This window comes from Melospiza georgiana, chromosome 11 (genome assembly GCF_028018845.1).
Source record: "Melospiza georgiana isolate bMelGeo1 chromosome 11, bMelGeo1.pri, whole genome shotgun sequence".
Classification (NCBI taxonomy): domain Eukaryota; kingdom Metazoa; phylum Chordata; class Aves; order Passeriformes; family Passerellidae; genus Melospiza; species Melospiza georgiana.
Genome location: NC_080440.1, coordinates 21,917,840 through 21,936,837, shown reverse-complemented (window position 1 = coordinate 21,936,837; position 18,998 = coordinate 21,917,840).

Sequence of the window (18,998 nt, the reverse complement as noted above, 5' to 3'; positions counted from 1 at the left end):
GGTTTGGGTTATTACTTCTCTCTAGATGAGCTTGCTAGGAAGGTTTCTCCAGCAGCTTGGCTCCATGAGGATTTCCAACCTCATAAGCCTCCTGCAGGTATGTTGTCAATGTTCCCCTCAGAGGATAATCCTTGACAACCTGGCTGGAACCAGGTGACAGAAGCTTCTGTGGCTCTTGTGTTACAGGAGTGTCTGCAGGGAGGACTTTTCAGGCTCCTTTCTGGGTTGCTGCTCACAAGCCCAGCTCCCATCACAGGGGTGAGTAGTGTGTCCCTGCTGACCCCACGGGCTGAGCCCTGCTTCTGTGGGATCCACTCTTCTGACATGCAAACACTTCTCTTAAGGTCCTCTGAGAGGGAGGAACAAGCCTGGAGGAGACAGAAAGTCTCTAGAGGTGTCCAGACCCTTGGCCAGGTTCCTGAGTGACCTGGAAAGACGCCATGGTGGGTGCATTCCCTCAGCCTTGTCCTGGGGCTCAGCAGCTGGGGGCTTTGGCTGCACATCTGGACACGCCGTGCCCGGCACAGCGGGAAGGGATCCATGGCAGCCTCGCTGCCCCGCTGCTGCTTCCACGCCCTGCAGGGCTGTTTGCCAGCCTGGCCTGGCTGCAGCTTCTCCCCAGCCTCTGCAGGAAGGCATTGGGCATCTGCTGACAGAGAACACCAGCTGCAACGCCCCAGTAACCTGATCTTTCTTCTGCATCTTATCCATTACTTGGCCATACATTGCTTCCTGCAGATGCCACCTTCCCATTGGGGAACAGCCCCACCTGATCCAGCTGTCCCTTTGCCTTTCTGCAGAGATGGAAGAAGAGGATTTGCCGAAGGCTCAGTTTCCTGGAGGAAGCAGGGGCTCATTGCCAGCCTCTGCTGCAGGAAGGGAGGAGATGCCAGGAACAGCCACAGGAGGTAATTGCTGTGCCTCTGGGCCTGAGCCCTGCTGAGGCTTGAGCTGCCCTCTCTGCTGCTTGGCACTCCTGGCACAGAGCATTACCTGACTCCCTTCCAGTGCTGTGTTCCCTATAGAAGGGGATCCCAGCACAGCATGGAACGTTTCCCATCTGTGCTCCTTTCTAGACTGGGATCCTGACTTGCATCATTTGGGAATGGTGGCAAAGCATGGCATAAGGATGTTAGAGCTTGGTGAAGGTAGGCTATCAGCAATCCTTTCCTAACAGAGTAATCATTGCCCAAGTAATATTAGAGCATCATTTCCCTAAAGATCCTCTCCTCTGAAGTTTGATGGATTCTGGAAATCCTGGCCTCCAAATTTCACCTCTTGTGCCCAACACTGGTCCCACTGTATCGCTGTCAGTGGGAGGAAGGAGTATTTATCTCTCCATCCTCCTCTAGTGTGCAATGCCAGTGTGTCCTTCTGTGCGCTCTGTGCAGCCACAGAGAAGAGCAGAGAGGGAAGGGGCCGGGCCCAGGGCTGAGCCTTTCTCAGCTCCTTTGCTGGCCCCAGGGAGCCTGAGCTGCTCCTGCTGCCACTGCCAAGCCCTGGCCCTGCCTGGGGCTGGATTTGGAGCTGCAGCAGCTCCAGGGAGTCCTTTCTGCCCCGACTGCCCCGCGAGGGGCTCCTTCCATCCCAGTGTGGGGCCACTGCAGGCACGAGGTCCCCCTGGCCCTGCTCCTGAGTGGAAGGCAGAGCTGAGGGAGTGCCTTGGAGGGCACCAATCACCCAGGTGCCCTCACTGCCACTTGGGCCTGAAGGAGAATCTTCAGCAGTGTCACAGGAGCTGTTCTGTCCTGCCTTTCTTTGCAGATGAACCTGATGACGAAGATGATCCTGATGATGACGATGATCCTGTTGATGACGTTGATCTGGATTCCCAGCCCATACCCATTACTGGGCCACGGAGAGATGGTGAGGGTAGGTCAAGGCCTTTCCCTTGGGAGAGCTGCCAGCTCAGAGCCCAAAGCTCGGCCAGCAGGCATCACTGCAGGTGACAGGACAGAAACAGGTGTCCCTGCTGACGCCATGGGCTGAGCCCTGCTTTTGTGGGATCCATTCATGGGAAATGGAAATATTTCTCTTAAGGTCCCCTGAGAAGCAAGAGCAAACCTGGAGGAGTGAGTGAGTCCCTGAAGGAATCCCAACATCCAGAAAAAAAACGGAGTGATGTGGACAGCCAGCATGGTGGGTGCATTTCCCTCAGCCTTGTCCTGGGGCTCAGCAGCCGGGGGCTTTGGCTGCACATCTGGACACGCTGTGCCCGGCACAAGGGATCCATGGCAGCCTCGCTGCCCCGCTGCTGCTTCCACGCCCTGCAAGGCTGTTTGCCAGCCTGGCCTGGCTGCAGCTTCTCCCCAGCCTCTGCAGGAAGGCATTTGGCATCTGCTGACAGGCAGCCCAAACTGCACCACAGGCCTGAGATCCCCTGCGATTTCCCAGTCTCTGGGTAGATGCAGAGAGGCAGCTGTTTGCAGGAGGGAGAGCCCTGGTGCAGCTCTAAAACCCTGGGCATTTTTCTTGTCTTTTTCCATGCCTTTGACAAGTATTGCCTGGGGCAGAAGGGCACAGCACAGAGGAATTATGGCATGCAGGCTCAGGGGTTTGGGTACTGAGCAGTCGTGTGCCAAGGGGCAGCAAGGTGCCTGCAGGCCCCAGCTCAGGGGGAAACAGGGAGTGAGAACGTCCTAGCTGTATCCACTGTGCTGCCAGCTCAGCAGTGCAGCACAGCACTGGCTCACACTCCCCATTGCTCCCACAGATGTAGCCGGCAACTCAACATGTGCTGACAACATCTGGAGAAGAGTTTTCTGCTTGGAAAAACCTTGTTTGGTGAAGTTGATGGCCATTGTGTCTGGTGCAGCACTTTGCCTGTTGATTTGCTGTGCAGCAATCTGGTATTGCTGGAAGAGAAAATCGTGAGTGTTTTGTGATTCTCTACCTCAAACAGCTTCCTTTAAAGACTGCTCATAGTCAGGGAACATTCCCAGTGAGGCTACTGTGGAGTTGTGGCCAGTCCATGGTTGTCCAAAGAACTCTGCTGAGGGTTCTGCTGCTGCTCAGAGCTTTCATTGACCTCCTCATTACTGGGCCTTGTCCTGGGCGGCCCGCTGGGGCTGCAGCCAGTGCTGGCTCCCACTGAGGCTGCCTGGCCAAGAGCAGCCCCAGGGGCTCAAGGCAGAGGCAAAGCACGGTGGGGAGGAGAAAGGGCAGGGACGAGATTGCCCTTGAAAGGCAGAGGCGCTCTGGGGCCCGCTCCTGGCCAGGGAGCCTGCCCAGAGCCGTGCCCTGCTCGCCGGGGCCTTGAGGGGCAGCTGTGCAGCTGGGCCAAACTGTGCCAGCAGCTCCAGCCGTGCTGGGGAGCCTTGCCAGCTCTGGGCCCTGCTGTGCAGGAGGCTCCCTGTGTGCCACTGGCAGCTGGGGCCTCAGCCACCTCCTCTCTCCACAGGTGCTCCTGTTCATTGTCAGAAGAGGAGCCTAACAACTCAGGCAAAGTTCTTCCGACCTATTATCCCAATTCTCCACATCTGCCCCCTCTTCCGTGGCTGCAGCACCGTCATGAACCCTTCCCAAAACCCACCCCTCCCAAACGAGACCCTCTTCCCCTGAGCCCCATGATCCTGTTACCTGGCCAGCACTGAAGTTGGCCAGCCCCTGTCTGCCAGGGCAGGACTTGGCCTACATTTGATGTTTTAATAAAGAAATGGAGTTGTCACAGCTCTGTCCAGGTGGTAGCATGTGCAAAGCCCACCCAGCGGAAGCACAGGCTGAGCTCCATGGCCAGGAGCAGCCGCGGATGCCCACGGTGGGGTCAGGCAGGAGCCAGGCAGGGGCTGCTGTGACCAGCGGTGGGGCCCCGAGGGCTGGGGGAGCCCATGCTGAGCGTTCCTGGGCTGAGGGCACATTGTCTTCTGGGGGATGATCTGGGCCTGAACCTCATGAGACACAATGTGATATTTTGGGGTCTGTGCTCAGAGGTGAAGGGGTCCCTCATGAGGCACACAGTGATATTTTGGGGTCCCTGCTGAGGGGTGAAGGGATCCCTCATGAGACACACAGTGATATTTTCGGGTCCCTACTGAGGGGTGCAGGGATCCCTCATGAATCACAAAGGAGTATTGATGGCCACTCCTAAGGTGTGCAGGGATCCCTCATGAGGTGTGCAGCGAAGTTACATTTGAGGGGGTTTTTTACTCTTCTCAGCACAGCAAAGCGTCACTTGGCCGAGGTTTTGCAATGCTGTGAGAAAGCCTCTTGCAAAACCTTGGGCCAGGCCTGCGGGCACAGCGGACAGGCGGAGCCCATCCCCTGGGGCCAGGCCGGGCTGCTCAGGCCGGGCCGGGCCGCACCAGGCTCGGGGCCCGGCAGGGAAGGGCCGTGGCCCTGGGCTCTGATGAGGCTGCTGAGCTGCACCCTGGCCCTGTGCTGCAGCCCAACACATTTACAGCCAGGGCCGTGCCCTGGCCCACAGGAGGCACCCGGGGCTGCAACTGAGGCCGCACCTTCTCCCACTCAAGGGGGCTGGCTCTGTTCCTTTGGAGGATCCCAAGCCTTGTACCTCGGCCTGATGGTGCAAAGATCCCCCCAGCATCCCTAAACTTGCAGAAATAAAGGCTTTGTGCTCATTGTTATGTTTGCCCAATTACCCCACCATCAGAAAAACCCAACAATATTAGAGGTATTAGCAAGTCTAATTGAATAGTTTAGAAAATATATAAAATTGGATACACTTGAAATATTGACAGTATAATTTGATTAAAAATAAGGGATCATTTGATTCCAATAATAAACAAAAGATAACCGTGGGGTACGGGTTGCAAGGTTCTTGGACCCTTGCCACCTCACGAACAAGCTTGCCAAGTGAAGATTCTCCTCTTCTATGCCATATGCCAATGGCATCTCCTCCCATTTTCGATTCATCACCCTTCTACCTTCGCCCCCATCACCACCTTTACCACGCATGCTCCACCATTCTTTTGGTGGTCGCACCCCTTTTTGGGGGTCATCTTTGGATGAAGGCTGTCCTCTTCTTTGATGTCTTTTGATTCACTTTTGGGTTACGCATGTGCACTAAGCTAGCATAATGCAAGCCAAAGCGAACATAATATTATATTTAAGCTTCAAAGCAATAAATCTCTTATAGCTGGCATTTTCCTGGGACCCAACCAGATTTTCCTTTCTTTCTCTTAATTTTTAGTACCTGATATCTCTTGCTTTTTCCTGCTTTGAACATCTGCAGGAAAGAGGGGGGTCGAACCCCTCCTCTCCCTTTCTTTCTTGGCATGACACGTTTTAACTGTGTTATTATTTCCAAATATTAATTACTGTATGAATATTGATTACTGTTTTAATTTTGTCAGCACGAATCATACTTATTTACCACAAATCCCCCATTTCTCTTCTTCATCATTGATTTGTGCTTTATCAAAAAACTGTGCCCTGATATCCTTTATATTCTTCAGAATTTGGATTTTCTTGTTGTCTCATTTCAACTTCAAACTTTTCTAGCATTTCTCTCGCTGCCTTTAGTTTTTCGCACTCTTTTTCAAATTTGGTTAGCATTTCCTGTGTTATTTCAATCTCTCCAGGTCCTGCCCACAGTTAATTGGTTCCTTGTTCTTTAACACTGGTCGATTTAGCTCTTACTACCATTATAGATCTTGGTTTTCCTTTCACTGCTGATTCTGGATCTAGAGGCATTGTTGTAATCTTCATCCCTTGAATCACAAGTGAATTAGCTTACTAAAACACGGAATCATACAAGGCAGAAACAAAAGTCCCAAAGCTGAACGTAACAACGTGAATCCTAACTTTTTCCACCAAACACCTCCAAGAGGTTATCTCACCAATCTGCTTTCAAGATTGAATTCTACATTTGTACTGGCACATGCGCCACCCTTTTAATTTCCTCCGCATGTTCGGTGATAGCTTCTCTATAATCATCAATTTCTATGCAGCACTCAGATTCATTAAATCTCCCAGAAACTCCTCCTTCTTCTGCTAACAGATAGTCTAGGGCAATCCTGTTTTGGTACACAAACACCCGCATTTGTGAATATTGCCTAGCCAGCAATTTTAGGGCACCGGAGGTGTTATTTGACACCACTTCCACTACTGCTTGGAGCCTTATCAATCAATTCAACAGGTAAATTGGGGTCCTATATCCCCATGGCCCGTCCTGAGCCCATGTTGCTGGGTCATAATATGCTATAATTCTTTCTGCAGGCCATTTGTCCTCTCCCCATTTTTGGTTCCCTCCTGCTGTTGGAAAATTGAAATTCAAATCTCTTTTCTTCCGCTGCAGGGTTTCATACAATGGAGTTCCTAACATATTGCTCCTAGACCTCAGTAGAACAAAGAAGGAGGGTTGTATTACTCCTAAGGTAGAGGTTCCTCCCCATTTTTGAGGTAACTTACTGTATGCTCGTTGCCCACAAATCTGATATATCCCCTATGGGGCTTTCCATTTCTTATCAGTTTTCTCTGGCTGTTCCCAATAAGACCTCAGGCTGCTGATGAATTGGTAGGGGTTAGCTCCAGGACTTCTGTACCAGCATAAATCAATTTGATCATCCCACTCACAGTTTATTTCTTTTATTGGTCCCCCATATCCATCAGGAATTTCAGGTCGCCAAACTTTTGAACCATTATCCGTATTGACTACTAATGTGGACTTAACAGGAGTATGCTGCACTATTTTATTACATTTCTTTCCTTCTCAGGTTATACAAATGGTTCCAATTACTTGATGGCTTAAAATCTATCCTTCAGGTCTCTTCAATGTTCCAGAAATTTGGGTGTGGTTCCATTTTAAAAATTGCTCTGGAGCTAAGCTCTCACCTTTCCACAGCCATGTTTCAGCCATTTTTAGACCCCCATAAATCCAACATTTGGATAATCCCAATTCTGCAGCAATCTCTTGCATCAATCCCACAAATGGATTCTTTTTGAGGCTGGCAGGTCCCAATCGTTGTAGTGCTGTTTTAGTTGTTTATACAATTCGGCCAGTTCTTTTGACTCTTTTTTCTCCTGTTCTTTCCTCTATTCCCCTTTGGTTCCTTTTCTTCTTTCCTGTTCTCTTTTAATTTTTCTCTTATTTCCTGGCCTCCTATGCCTATACTTGGATCATCTCCATTATCATCGCTTTCAAAACAAAAGAATCTTTCGTATTGAGGGCAAATCTGATTGCCATAGGGATAAGGAGCTCGTTCATGGTATTCCAAATTTTTCCTTACCCAATACATCTTTCCCTTTTTAACACAAACATCTATAAAGCTGCTGCAATTGTAGCAGGCAGAACTAACACAGATTCTATTTTGTCCCTAATTCAAACAGGGTGATTGCAATAGTCACAAATGTTGAAATTGCTGGGACTTGGTTTTTCTCTGTTTGCTTTTTCATTGCCGATCCTTTCATTTCTTGAACTCTGTCCAGTGTGGCTTTCTGGCTTTGGCCAACTGTCCAGGGTACCATAATCAACACAGTGAAAATAATCCTCAGGAAATCTACCTTTCTACCATTCTCAAGGCCCCTTGGGTTGCAACCAAGGGCCGAGATGCCAGTCTTCTCAGTAGCAAAGGTAATATCCCGGGATCTAGTCACTGGTGGTTTTAGTTTCCTTGGTACCCATAGCCCCACAGAGCTTGCTTTTCCCCTTTTAAATGCCATTTCCCAGTTCAGGCTGGTTAAGAAAAGATAATTAAAATTAAAAGAGCAGGGAAAAGGTTAGGCTGAAACACCATAAACCTGTATTTTCCAAAATCTCTGGGATGTGCCAACCACAATAGGATTTACCAATTATTTTCTGCTTCAAGGGTGGGGAGTTCATTAAGTCGCTGCCTCCAATAGGCAAACTCACAGCACTGATATGCCCCTGGAATGTGCCTATGATGTGGTATATAGACTTCTTCTCCACAACAACTATTGATTATAAGACACTGGTCTATAAGGCCATTAATTGCTCGTTCTCTTATTTGTGCTACAGCCAATATAGCAAGAAACAATTGATCTAAGTTCTCTGTTAATCCAATTGTTGCTGGAAGGGTCCCGTCTCCCAGTCTCAAAAGTATCTCAAAAAATCACTAGCAATGCGTTCTATAGTTAGCCAGCTAAATACATAACCATAGCAAAACCAACAAATCAATTGTCTCTCCTTCTCTTCCCTCTTAGTTACTCTCAACCATAAGTTAAAGCAAAGTGTGCAAACAATACACATCCAGAGATGACACTTTAAACCATGTTCACCGCACTCCCAACATTTTACTTGTCTCTGAGGTCTTTTAACAACAGGTGTTATCAATCTCAGTTTCTAAAATTGCAGTGAAATATGTACCCTGGTCTGAATCAATGACCCTCACTAATCCAAATCTTGGAATTACATGTTCTAACAATATTTTAGCCACCGTTTGAGCTGTAGCCCAAGCTGCTGGAAATGCTTCTCCCACAGAGTTAATGGATCTATTATAACTAACAAATACTTCCACTGACCCACTTTAGACAATTCTGTGAAGTCAGCCTGGATCTTTTCAAACGGCCTGTAGGCTGTTTTGTACCCTCCAGAGAGAGGGCTCCTCAACACGTTCTTAGACACCCCTGGGTAATTTGTTTTCCACTTTCAAATATCTCTATACACCCATAAAATTTTAAAAAGTGATCACAGAGGGCTCTTGTTCCCCAGTGTGTCTGTCTATGCAAGTTATCTAAGATCTGACGTGCCACTGGCTTTGGCATCATAATCCTGCCATCAGGAAGAAGCCACTTTCCCTCCTTAAATGTTGCTCCTAATTTCCTTATAGCTGCCAGTTCTGCTAGTGAAAGGGAAAGTGTCTCCTGCTGAATGACTGTTTCTTTTAAGGTCATGATTTCAGTATCTCTTTTCCTTAAGGCTGCTCTTCTTGCTTCTTCATTGGCCAGATTATTTCCTCTGACTCTAATATCCCCCCCTCTCTGGTGCCCCTTTACATGAACCACTGCTATTCTCTTTGGGCCCTTTAAAGCTTCAAGTATCTGAATTATCAATCTCTCGTGTACTAACCCTTTTCCTTGAGTGCTTGTAAGTCTCCTTTCCTTCCAAATTTTTCCAAAAGTATGTACTACACTGAAAGCATATCTGGAGTCCATATAAATAGTCCTTTCTTGCCCTTCTAGTATTAATGATGCACGGAGTAATGCATTAAGTTCACAAGCTTGTGCTGACCAGGATGGACTAAGGGGACCAGATTCCTTTACCTCAAGCTGTCCCCCACTGATTATAGCATAACCTGATTTTCTTTTCCCACTCACTACCCGAGATGACCCATCTGTAACTAACTTTTCTCCCCTTTGTAATTCTTGGTCTCCCAAATCTGGACGTATTTTTGTTTGTAATTCTGTAACCTCTATGCAATCATGTATCAGCTGTTCCCCTGGATCCTCATAAAGAAATTGAGCAGGGCTCTGTACTTGTGTCACCTTCAAGTCTAATTCAGGGGAGGTAATCAAGACAGCCTCATACTGCAGTATTCGTCTATCTCTTAACCATTTTTCAACTTTTTGTGCTAAAATTCCCCTAATATTGTGAGGGGTGTATACTCCCAAAGGTGCACCAAAGGTTACTTTTTGGGCCTCTTCCACTAGCAATGCAGGCGCTACCAAAGCCTTAAACATGTTGGCCAGCCTTTACTAACTGGATTTAATAGTTTTGAACAATAGCCCACTGGTTTCCAGCTTCCTGCCCAGTCTTGAGTCAGTACCCCTGTCTGATGAGTTGTACTTAGAAATAACTGAAAGGGTTTTCCCAAATCAGGAAGACTTAGTACAGGAGCCTGCAACAAAACTTCTTTAACCTCTTCAAATTTTTTCTAATCCTCTGTAGTCCACTTAAAATGGTTTGTAGGCAATTTTTCATACAAAAATTTCACTTTTCCACTAAATCCTTCAATCCACTGTCTGCAATAACCCAAAAGACCTAAAAACTGTCTTATTTTTTATTTCAGGGGTCCCATGTTTCATATTTCTCAAACTCTCTCAGGGTCCAGCTTTTTCTTTCCCTTACTGGTCCAATGACCTAAGTACCTGACTTCTGACTCCACAAACTGTAATTTGGATCTGAATATTTTCAGACCATTTTCACCTAAAAAATTCAGCAAATGAATAGTGCTCCTCCTAGTTTTCTCCTCCGTTTCCTCTGCTAATAACAAATCATCCACATACTGTAACAACTTGATTCCTTCAGGCAACTCAAAAGTTTTAAAGAGATTTTCTAATGCTCTCCCAAAAAGATTAGGTGACTCGGTGAAACCCTGCGGTAGTACCGTCCACCTGAGCTGTTCTCTTCTACCTGTCTCCCTATCTTCCCACTGAAAAGCAAAATAATCTCTATTGCCCTCATCCAAAGGGCAAGGCCAAAAGGCATCTTCTAAATCCACCACACTATACCACATGTAATTAGGAGGCAATTGACTCAACAAAGTATATGGGTTAGCCACTATTGGAAAATGTGTAATAGTCCTTTGTTTTATTGCCCTTAAATCTTGAACCAGCCTGTAACTCCCGTCAGGTTTCTTTACCGGTAAGATGGGAGTATTAGGGGGTGACGTGCAAGGTTCTAATATTCCTTGCTGTATCAAATTTTCAATCACTGGTTTTAATCCCTTCCGCCCCTCTAGTGATATTGAATATTGCTTCACTCAGATTGATACTTCTCGATTCTGTATTTCAATTTTAATAGGCGGAATGTTGAGGTTCCCCCCTTCACCCGAATGCCAAACCGCATCATTAATTTCCAGATTGTCCTCTCCAGTTAAAGAATAACTTTTAAGTTTTTCTTCACAGGGTTTTATCTGTAAATCCAAGGCTATTATTAGATCTCTGCCTAATAAATTATTCTCGGCCTCCAGTATCAACAATAAATCATTTACTCCAAATTTGTCATCTGTTTCAATTTGCACCCCTTTAATTACAGGAACGGGAAAAGCCTCTCCCTTAACTCCAATTACTGGAACTCGCTCATGACTTATCTTACATCCCTGGGGTAATTTTCTAACTGTTGCCCGAGAAGCTCCAGTATCCACTAAAAATACAACTTCTTTACTATGGGGACCTATCTTGAACTTTATCAAGGGCTCTTCTGGTGGTGTTTTGGTCCCCTTCATTAAATAGAGCCCCTGACCTCCCTAATCCTCCTGAAAATTTTTCTCCTCTTGCTGTTTCTTCCTAAAACTTTTTTGTAGGTGCCCCTTTTTATGACAGTAAAAACAGGTGGGTCCTGCACCCCTCAAGGTAGGGCAAGAATTTTTAAATGCCCCTTCTTGTGGCAAGAAAAACACATGGGTCCTGTGTTCCTAAAAATAGATCCTGACATCTGCTCTGTTCTTTCCTGCAGGTTTTTCTGTAATCAAAGCTGCCTGCATTTCTTTAACTGCCGCCACCAAAATTCATGCATCTGCCTTCTGCTTTTCCTCATCTCTCCTTACATACACCTTTTGTGCTTCTCTCAGTAATTCCTGAAGTCCCCTGTCCTGCCAATCTTCTAATTTTTCCAGCTTCTTCCTGATGTCTCCCCAGGATTTTGCTACAAACTGAGTTTTTAAAGAACCTGCCCTGCTGCAGTATCAGTATCTATGCCTGAATATAATTGCAAGTCTTTCTTTAATCTCTCTAACCATTCTGCCGGGGACTCATTCTTTCTCTGCTGCTGACTCAAAGCTTTTCCTATATTATGCCCCCTAGGCACTGACCCACAAATTCCTTGAACAATTATCCACCGGAGATCACTCATATTCTACCTATGCTCTGCATTCTGATTATTCCAATTTGGATCCTGGATAGGGCATTTCTGATCACTCTGCCCTTGTCCCTCAGTTCTCTGTCCCAAATCCACATTCCTGCCTGTCTGATCATCTCTCTCTCTTCTCTTGTAAACAAAATTCCTAGCATAGACTGCATCTGCACCCAGGTATATGTGTTTGGTCCCAAAAACTGATCTAACTTTTCTGCCTCCGACGGGGTCCTCTATCAGTGTACCCATCTCCTTCTTAAACTCCCTGACATCCCCGGTCTTTAGGGGAACACTCACATAACCAATAGGTGGCCTCTGTCCTGGATTTGCCATGGTGATAGTGGAACCCTGGAAAAAGTTAAAGATAGAATCTAAAATGTTAGGCTTTGTGCTTTCCCAGATCAACTGCACCTGCGTAAGCAGTATGATAAATTATATAATTGTTGGATGTGATGATTGCTTAGTAATTAAATGTAATTATTCTATAACCATAAGAAGAATAGTGAGAAACTATGTTGGAAATTCAGAGAGGGGCTAAATTTATGTATACAATAGAACAATATAAGTTTAATAATTAACATGAAAGTTATGTAACGATAGAGTATAAAACATGATCATTTCGGATGTATGGTCGGAGTCAGATTTGGGTTGAATATACCCTGATTCCCAGAGCTCTTAATAAAAAGCACCGCATATAATCGCTCCGTGATGATGTGTTTTTGAATGCTAACATTTTGGCGAACCCAGAAGGGACCCTTGTGAGTGCTGCTGAGCGAGTTTGTGACTCGATCACGCTCCAGCCGGCACCGAGGGATTCTCGGGGAGCCCATCAGCCGCAACCGCTTCCGCCGCTCACAGACGTCCCTGGGAGAAAGGTAAGGTGCTTTTTACTTTGGTTTGGATGCCTGCCAATAAGACGCAGCGAAAGCTACGCTTGGTTGGGCTAAAGGAATTCCTGTTGGTGTAAGCCTAGGCGCCGTTCCGTAAGACAATCGCGAAAGTGTTGCGGGTTCGGCATTTGTGGTATTTTTGAAATGGAGAAACTGAAAGGGATTTTGGGCAGTAACACCCCTATCCCGCAAAATTCTTCTTTGGGGTGCTTATTAGCACATTGGAAACAAGGTAACTTTGGGGAAGGATTACGTAAAACTAAGTTGATTGATTATTGTAATTCATGGTGGCCAGAATATGCCTTGGAGAACGGTGAAAAATGGCCAAAATACGGTACTCTGCAATATAACACTATTTCACAGTTAATGTCGTTTTGTAAACAAGAAGGAAAATGGGATGAAGTCCCATATGTTGATCTGTTTTTCTACTTACGGGGAAAGCCAGAATGGCAGGATCAATGTGGATTAATAGTGGTTAAAACATCTTCAAAGTGTGGGGTTTGTGAGGAACGTTGTTTAGAACACTTGGCGTTAAGAGAAAGCTTGAGTAGGGAAAATTATACAGATATTGATTTACAAGTAGCTCCAATAGGAACAAGAGAACCTAACCCTATCCCACCTGTTTCATCTGTCCCTATCCCACTACCTGCTCCTCACCCACATACCCCTGAACCTTTCTCATCTAGTACACCTTTCCCTCTTTATCCTCCTCTCCCATCATCACCTGATCCCTCTTCCTCGGAAGATGAGCAAAACCTAACTGTGATAGAAAGAGGAAAGAGGTATGCGAGTGAAAAAGATAGCAATGGTAATGAATCAGTGACCCCAATAGCCCATAGAACCTGGGGTCGGGCAAAGCATGCTCCAGTTGTGCATAGAGATGGCATAAGGAAACAAAAACGGACTGTGATTGCCCCCTTCCAGAGTGGAAGGGCCAGTATTTGTAAAAGTGCCTTTTTCTCCGGTAGACTTAGTTATTTGGAAACAGTCAGCCGGAACTTATAGAGAAAATCCTGATAAAGTGGCACGCGTAGTAAAATGGTTATGAAAACTCAAAATCCTGACTGGGATGACATACAAGTAATATTAGATACTCTGATGGATTCTGCTGAAAAAGAAATGGTACTTAAGGCAGCCAAAGAGAGGGCAAGAGAAGATATTAGAAATGGGCTGGTAACAGGGAATTTAGATGTGAATTTCCCAATTGAGGATCCAAATTGGGACCCTAATTTATTGTGCGATATGAGGAGATTACGGAAATACCAAGAGCGGATCCAAATAGGAGTTCAGAATGCTGTGCCCAAAACTATAAATTGGTCCAAACTATATGAGGTTCGACAGGAAAAGAAGGAATCTCCCACTGCGTTTTTGGAGAGGCTTAAGGAGGTAGCAAGGAAATTATACAGACCTTCAAATGGATACAGAGCAAGCAAAGGTTTGGCTTGCTCTCATATTCTTGGGCCAATCACAGGATGACATTCATAGAAAATTGCAAAAATTAGAAGGGGAAGAATTAAGGAATTTGGATAAGTTACTCGAGGTCGCCTAGAAGGTATATAACAATCGGGAAAAAGAAGCTAGTAAAAGGCAACAGCAGAATCTTTTGGCAGTAATACAGGGAAGAAGGAACCCAAATTTCAGGGAGCGTAACAGGAATGGTCGGGATAGGAGACCAGTTACCCAAGGGGTAAGCCTGAATCAGTGTGCATATTGTAAGCAGGAGGGGCATTGGAAGCCAAATTGCCCAAGTTTGAATAACCAGTTTGACCAGGGCAATCAGTTCCAGCAGGCTACCAAGGAGATGGTCCTGGGGGAGTATACCAGCTGACTAGACATAGAACCGGTAGAACAAGTTAAGGAACCTGTTGTAAATATACAGTTAGGGCATAAAGAGGTCAGATTTCTAATAGATACGGGAGCTACTTTTTCTGTATTGAATGATTTGCAAGGACAAATTGGGGACAAGGAAGTGACAATAATCGGCGCTACAGGGAAAGAGGAAAAACGGCCTTTCCTGCAACCCCTAGATTTGTGTTTTGGAAACAAGGTTATAACACATGAATTTTTATATGTACCTGAGTGTCCAATTCTGCTTTTAGGGAGAGATTTGCCAGCAAAACTTGATGCAGTAATTGCCTTTGAAAATGGAGAGCTTATAATGAAAATACCTGAATCAAAGACGAGACAGATATTAATGATCAAAGAAAAACCTGTCCCCTCTATCCCTAGGGAGGTAGAAGATGCAGTGATTCCCTCTGTATGGGAGACAGATATACCAGGGAAATCTAAATTGGCACAACCAGTGCATGTAGAGTTAAAAGAAGGGGCAAGGGCTGTACAAGTCAAACAATATCCCATAAAACCAGAAGCATGGCAAGGAATAGTAAAGATTATTGAGAAATTCTTGAAATACTGAATTTTAGAAGAATGTGAATCAGAATTTAATACACCAATACTTCCAGTAAAGAAGCCAAATGGTGAATATAGATTAGTGCAGGATTTGAGAGCAATAAATAAAATAACAAAGGACATTTATCCAGTGGTAACAAATCCTTATGCATTGCTAACATCCGTAAAGGAGATATATAAATGGTTTACAGTAATTGATTTAAAAGATGCCTTTTTCTGCATCCCCCTTGACAAAGAAAGTAGGAAACTGTTTGCCTTTAAGTGGGAAAACCCAGGGAACGGAAGAAAGACCCAGCTCACCTGGACACGACTCCCACAAGGCCACAAGAACAGTCCCACCCTGTTCGGAAACGAACTGGCAAAGGAACTGGAGATTTGGACTGAAAATGGGCAAGTACCAAGAGACCAATACTTATTGTGGCAGTATGTTGATGATATACTAATAGCTACAGAAGAAAGAGCAACCTGTATAAAGGTAACCGTTGAGATTTTAAATTCACTGGGAATGGGAGGCTATAAAGTATCAAGAGGAAAGGCACAAATCACACAACAGACTGTGATTTACCTGAGATGTGAAATTTCACAAGGGCAACGAAAACTAGGTACTAATCGTATCCAAGCTATTTGTGCTATTCCAGAGCCCCAGAATTTACAGGAGCTGCGAGTCTTCCTCGAGATGGCAGGATGGTGTCGCTTGTGGATCATGGACTATGGACTGATTGCAAAACCCTGTATGAAGCTCAGAAGACGCAGCCATTCACCTGGGGCAAACCACAGAAAGAAGCCTTCCTAAAATTAAAGGAAGCACTGACAACTGCTCCAGCATTAGGGTTACCTGATCTGTCTAAAGATTTTCAGCTGTTTGTACATGAAAGGCTGCGCCTAGCACTAGGAGTCCTGACCCAACGTCTGGGAAGCTGGAAAAGGCCGGTGGGCTACTTTTCCAAACAACTCGACAACATAAGTGCCGGGTGGCCCCCATGTCTGCGGGCGGTCGCAGCTACTGTGATCCTGATACAAGAAGCCAGGAAACTTACTATGGGAAGGCACATAGATGTCTATGTACCACACATGGTAACCACTGTCTTAGAACAAAAGGGGGGCCATTGGCTATCTCCCAGCAGGATGACGAAATTCCAGATAGTCCTGACTGAACAGGATGATATCACATTAAAAACAACTAACCTTTTGAATCCAGCTTTGTTCCTAGGTACCACAACTGAAGAAGGCCCATTAGAACACGACTGTGTAGAAGTAATAGAGTACACCTATTCAGCAAGAAAAGACCTGAAAGATGTCCCACTAGAGCAGCCGGAGTGGGAGCTGTTTACAGATGGGAGCAGCTTCGTGGAAAACGGAACCAGATATGCTGGATATGCGGTAACAACAGTCAATGCAGTAGTGGAGGCAAAGGCATTACCACCAAATACATCTGCCCAGAAGGCAGAACTTGTTGCTTTAACCAGGACACTAGAATTAAGTGAAGGGAAAAAGGTAAATATCTGGACTGACTCAAAATATGCTTTTGGAGTGGTGCATGTACACGGAGAACTGTGGAAAGAAAGAGGACTGTTATCTTCTCGGGGTACGCACATTAAACATCAGGATGCAGTCCTGCAATTGATAAAGGCAGTACAAAAACCTGAACAAGTGGCAATCATACACTGCAAAGCACACCAATCAGGAAACTCCAAAATCTGTGAGGGAAATCGAAAGGCAGACTGGGCAGCCCGACAGTTTGCTCGAGAGGTACAAACAACAATGGCATTGATACCTTTGAAGCTTAATGTATCCCAATTCAATTTGCCTCCAAAACCAAAATATTCAGTAGAAGATGAGAGACTGGCACGTTTGCTAAATGCACAAAAGAATTCAGAGGGATGGTATGTAACTACACAAGGACAAATAGTGGTACCCCCCTTGATAATGAGAGAAGTTCTACAAATTAAACATAACGAATGTCACTGGGGAGCAGAGACATTGGTAAAATTGCTAAAGCAGAGTTTAATTTCAGTACGGATGTTAACAATGGCAAAATCAGTAATGTCAAAATGTGATATCTGCTTGAAAAACAACCCGGTGGCCAGGTGACAGGCACAGCTAGGAAGAATTCGGATAGGAATAGAGCCAGGAGACTATTGGCAGGTAGATTTTGTAGAACTACCAAGGACTCAAGGATACAAATACCTGTTAGTGGGGGTTGACACATTCTCTGGGTGGCCAGAAGCCCTTCCCTGTCGCACGAACCAAGCAAAGGAAACGGTTAAGTGGTTACTACAGGAGATTATTCCCAGGTTTGGGGTACCCCTAGGGGTATCATCAGATAGGGGACCCCATTTCATAGCTACAGTAGTAAGAGAGGTAAGTAGATTGTTGGGGATAAATTGGGACCTCCACACACCGTGGAAACCCCAGTCAGGTGGACAGGTAGAGAGGATGAATCAGACACTAAAAAGGCAAATCAGTAAAATATGCCAAGAAGCCAAATTGCAGTGGCCCCAGGCTTTGCCAATAGCACTGTTGAGGATTCGGATAAAGCCTAGGAGTGGGATGTCAGTCAGTCCTTATGAGATATTGTATGGGAAACCATATGAATCTCCTGAGCCTAACCCTAGAGTACATGTCACAGGAAAGCAGGAAGTGTATAATTATGTTCTGTCTCTTGGGAAAACTTTAGCTCGGCTCCGGAGTATCCTTGTGTGGAATAGACCACTGACTCTCGAGAACCCAGTCCATAACATACATCCAGGAGACGAGGTGTACATCAAGAACTGCAATGAGGAACCGCTGAAAGAAAAGTGGAGTGGACCCCATCAGGAACTACTGACCACCTTTACAGCAGTCAAAGTAGCCGGCGTGGACCCCTGGATTCACTATACCTGAGTGAAGAAAGTCCATCCTGGATCACAGACTGTATAAACTCTGGAATGAGCAAAGGCTGCAGATAAGATGTGTTTAATTGCTTTCAGAATGCTATCAGTAATTGTGCTAACATTATGGTTATTAATATCTTTGGGATGTGGAATGCAAAATGATCAACTAACCACTCTTCATTCTAGAATGAAGAGAGAGGTACAAACAGAAACACAGGTGATAAAGGTTTCTAATGCAGTTAAGGCTGAGAATGTAATGATTGGATTAGTCAAAGATTTTGCCAAAATGCAAAACACCAGCTGAATAACTGCCTGTCTGCCAATACCAAAGGCAGCAGGAGACCCAGTAAACTGGGGAATCATAACATCAAAACTACCTGAAATACAAAAGAACAAAACAATTACATGTAAACTGGTACCCGAATCAAGGCAAGTTACAGAAACAACTCTGGTATGGGAATGTGAGGCCAAGGATAAGAAAGATCAGATAGAACCTTGGGACAGTGCGTGGTCTGTGAGTTTTCTTCAAAGATTCCAATATATGGCAAACACCCCTTGGTGTATTAAGTGGGAAGGCCCTGAGAATGAAACAGATCCAGCAATAACAAACACTGACACTAGTAGCAGAACGAGGGCAGACAAAGTAAGTTGGTGGGCATGTAATAAAACTTATGACTGCACTTCAGATGATGAAGAGATGAAACAGATGCCACCCCTGGCAATAGCCCTACAAATTGGTTGTGCTTGCAGAGGGATCAAACATAACCAAGGCAGAGTGAATTATAAAGTAATTATAGGGTGTACCAGGATTACAATCCGAGGTCCAAGACAATTTGTATGGGCAGCAAGTGATGGTACCTGGACAACACATCTGCCTGTAGACGGGAAAGTAAAGGAGATTACTTTAGGCCTCCCAACCTTATGTCCAATTTGGAAAAAGTCCCCATTTAATGGAAAACATGAACTTCTGCAGATAAGAGCAAGACGAGAAGTTCTAGACAATGAAAATCCAGATGACACTTGGCAAGAACCCTCTAGTGGAGTGAAATTTGGATGGGCCCTAGAGTCATTGCTTGGTCCTATAGCAAACTATAAGAGCAGAGAGATGCTGTACAA